Source organism: Bubalus bubalis, chromosome 1, assembly GCF_019923935.1.
Source record: "Bubalus bubalis isolate 160015118507 breed Murrah chromosome 1, NDDB_SH_1, whole genome shotgun sequence".
In the NCBI taxonomy this organism is placed as follows: domain Eukaryota; kingdom Metazoa; phylum Chordata; class Mammalia; order Artiodactyla; family Bovidae; genus Bubalus; species Bubalus bubalis.
In genome coordinates, this window is record NC_059157.1 from 162421814 (window position 1) to 162426097 (window position 4284).

At 48.6% G+C, this 4284-nt stretch overlaps 1 non-coding gene across 1 annotated transcript; it reads left to right on the top strand.

Moving 5' to 3' along the window:
* The first annotated feature begins 2001 nt into the window (after window positions 1-2001).
* Window positions 2002-2074, top strand: TRNAR-CCU. The gene has a single exon. It is a non-coding gene; the product is annotated as a tRNA-Arg (tRNA).
* Window positions 2075-4284: the final 2210 nt, after the last annotated feature.

The window sequence follows — 4284 nt, forward strand, 5'->3', positions numbered from 1 at the left end:
TACACACGCCTAGCCACACCTCTTACACACCCAGTATGTGACAGAAAGTGCCATCAGAGCACCATCGTTAACACGCCTCATGTCATGGGGACAGGGCCAATGTTGGGCCGCTGAACAGCAGCGTGATGTGGGGGTGGGGCAGGGCAGATTCTGGGGCGACTGCCAGCCACAGACACTGGGGGGAATCCCCATCCAGCAAGCAGAAAAAGATAGTATCTGACTCAGGCGGCAGCAGGAGATGCCACCAGTCCCAGCAAGCATTCAGCCTCAGTGAATGCAGCCGGAGTGAGGCATGGTGAGGGCTGAGAAGAACAGTGGTAGAAGGGAAGCCCAGAGCAAGTGAGGGGCGGGGATCCAGGCAGGAACGCACGCCAGGCGAGTCCATCTGCAGGCATCAACGCTGGCACCTGGTCACTAGACTAGGTTTCTTTCATTCATTCATTCAACAAATATTTACCACATTCCTCCATGTGACTCACGCACCTACACACCTAGCTGGGTGTGCCAGGCATACAAGGCCTGACTGCTCTTTACCCATTTCTCAGGATTGTGTCATCAGCAAGAAACCTTGAGGGATGAGGTAATGTCTCCCTTCAGATGAAGAACAGGCATGCACACTGCTGACTGTCAGAGTCATGAAGTCCCCCAAGCTCTGTGTCCTTCGCCCGGAGCACAGGCTCATTGTGCATGCTCTCACCATCCGGCCCAGGTCCTGTCTCCCTCGTGAGAACCAGGAGCAAGGGAAACCTGGCAAACACACGCTGCTTGCTGTCTTGGGAGGAATAAAGTCCTTAATTTCCAGCCTCCGAGTCTCATGTCTCCTGCCAGCACCCATGCAAGAGTCAAAGGCTAACTCATTAGCCTGTAAGCGGGGCAGAATCAAATTCCAGACCTGACAGCACTTCGGGTGTGGTGGGCCCTGTGCGGGCCCTTGAGGTCATAGCCATGCACAAAACCAGCCTGGCGCCTGTTCTCATGGAGTGTACATGCAACTGGGGGAGACAAACAGATGACAAACCAAACAAGAAAATATCAGAAGCATGCTACAGAGAACAGGAATGGAGTAATATGCTAAAATGACCAGATGGCTACCTTAGATGGAGTGGCCAAGGGATGCAAATATATGCAAAGTCCCCTGGAGGGAAGCATCTTAACAAGAAGAGAATGGCAAGTGCAAAGGCCTGAGGTTGGATCAGCCAGCAAGGCCAGAGACCAGTGGATGCAGGGAAGTGGTTTGAGGAGGAGGTCTGTGGGAAGCTAGATCCTTGCCCTCAGAGGCCAAAGCTAGGGGACTAGATTTCTTTCCAGCAAGAGGAAGTCACTGAAGAATTTTAAGAAGGAGCGTAAATGGCACGATTTCGATTTTTAAGACTAGCTCGAGCTGCTTTGTGAAGAAACATGAGTATAGGGGATGCATTCAGGAAGGAATGAAGCATCCAGGAAGCTACTGCATCAGTTAAGGGGCAGCATGATTTTGGCCTGGACAAGAATGGGAGAGCTAAAGAGAAGGGGGTAACTGGGGGCCGTGTTTTAAAGGGAGAGTCAACAGGCCTTACTAAAGGATTGGATAGGGAGATGGGGTGGAGAAGTGGTTATAGGAATAAGAGAAAGGAAAAGAGCCAAAGGTGGCCACTCCTAGGTGTTTATCCTAAGTAACTAAGTTCCATTTACTGAGATGAAAGAGACAGGAAAGGGTTGGTTCAGGGGAGAAAGCCAGAGAGAGACTCGTGGTTGAAGGCAACAAGCACACAGATGTTTATCTGAGTCTGGAGTTGTGAGGGAGGCCAGGCTGGAGGGAGCACTTGGGGCCATCAGCATCTATAGGGTATCTGAGCTGTGGGGTGGGGGGAGAAGACCTGGGGAGTGATACGCATGGAAATGAGGGAGTGACTCAGTCCTGTGTCCCAAAACTGCCAACCTTGTGGAGGTGACATGAGGAACCAGAGACGGGAAAGGAGACTTCCAGGAGCGGCTGTCAAAGTTGGGGGAAATCCTAAGACTTCCCTGGTGGTCCAGTGGCTAAGACTCTGTGCTCCTAATGCAGGGGGCCCGGGTTTGATCCCTGGTCAGGGAACTAGACCCCACATGCCACAACTAAAGATCCTGAGTGCTGCAATGAAGATTGAAGATCCTGGGTGCTGCAACTAAGACCCAGCACAGCCAAATAAACAAAAAAGTGGTGTTTTTTTTCAAGTCGGGGGAAATCCCAGAGAATGTGGTGTCACAATGCCCACCCCCAAGAGAATATTGGACTCAGGTAGAACAGAGGGGTTGCTTATGGAATGCTACTGAGGAGAATGTCAAACTGTACTTCCCTGAGAGCCAAGCGCCATGTCCTGCTCAAGTTACCAGTGGCTGGGGCAATGATATCAAGTAAGGGGCACAGTGCAGCCCAGAGGGCAGATTTTCCATTACACCAGACAAGCACATGGGGCTACCCAAGTCCTAGAATTACAGTGGCTTCTGCAACAACAGGAAAAGACATCCCATCCAGAGTGACATGAGTGCTGACCCTCTGCCTAGCCAACCCACCCTCTCACCTGTTTCTGGAGGGAGGCATACTGCTGGGCAGGCACTTCACTTTCCCTGGCCTTTCTTATCTTTCCAGCTATGCTAATGCCTCTCACCCTTCAAGGCCTAACATTTCTACTCATTTAAGACACATCAGTCAATTGATCTGTGCCCAGTCCCGTGCTTTTACATCCCTGATAGAATTTAATCCTCACAAAACACTTTGAGGTGACCAGTATCGTTCCCATTAACAAAGAAAGAAGCAGCTCAGGGAGGCTAAGGGATTTGGCTCAAAGTCACAGTTTGCAAGTGGTGAAAATGGGATTCAAACCCAGGACTCTAGCCCTTCCAACAGCCCAGCCAGCCTACAGATGTGGCTGAGATAGGGACTCTGCAGCCCAGCAGAAGTCTGAAAGCAAAAGATGAGGATGTACATTCAGTTCAGTTGAGTTGTTCAGTCATGTCCTACTCTTTGCGACCCCATGAACTGCAGCACGCCAGGACTCCCTGTCCATCACCAACTGCCAGAGTCTACCCAAACTCATGTCCATTGAATCAGTAATGCCATCCAACCATCTTATCCTCTGTCGTCCCCTTCTCCTCCTGCCCTCAATCTTTCCCAGCATCAGGGTTTTTCAAATGAGTCAGCTCTTCCCATCCAGTGGCCAAAGTATTGCAGTTTCAGCTTCAACATCAGTCCTTACAATGAACACCCAGGACTGATCTTTAGGACAGACTGGTTGGATTGCCTTGCAGTCCAAGGGACTCTCAAGAGTCTTCTCCAACACCACAGTTCAAAAGCATCAATTCTTCAGTGCTCAGCTTTCTTTATAGTCCAATTCTCACATCCATATATGGCTACTGGAAAAACCATAGCCTTGACTAGACGGACTTTTGTTGACAAAGTAACATCTCTGCTTTTTAATATACTGTCTAGGTTGGTCATAGCTTTCCTGACAAGGAGTAAGTGTCTTTTAATTTCATGGCTACAATCACAATCTGCAGTGATTTAGAGCCCCAAAATAAAGTCAGCCACTGTTTCCACTGTTTCCCCATCTATTTCCCATGAAGTGATGGGACCGGATGCCATGGTTTTCTGAATGTTGAGCTTTAAGCCAACTTTTTCACTCTCCACTTTCACTTTCATCAAGAGGCTCTTTAGTTCTTCACTTTCTGCCATAAGGGTGGTATCATCTGCATATCTGAGGTTATTGATATTTCTCCCAGCAATTTTGATTCCAGCTTGTGTTTCTTCCAGTCCAGCATTTCTCATGATGTACTCTGCATAGAAGTTAAACAGGGTGACAATATACAGCCTCGATGTACTCCTTTTCCTATTTGGAACCAGTCTGTTGTTCCATGTCCAGTCCTAACTGTTGCTTCCTGACCTGCATACAAATTTCTCAAGAGGCAGGTCAGGTGGTCTGGTATTCCCATCTCTTTCAGAATTTTCCACAGTTTATTGTCATCCACACAGTCAAAGGCTTTGGCATAGTCAATAAAGCAGAAATAGATGTTTTTCTGGAACTCTCTTGCTTTTTCCATGACCCAGCAAATGTTGACAACTTGATCTCTGGTTCCTCTGCCTTTTCTGAAACCCGCTTGAACATCTGGAAGTTCACAGTTCACATATTGCTGAAGCCTGATTTGGAGAATTTTGAGCATTACTTTACTAGCATGTGAGATGAGTGCAATTGTGCGGTAGTTTGGGCATTCTTTGGCATTGCCTTTCTTAGTGACTGGAATGAAAACTGGCCTTTTCCAGTCCTGTGG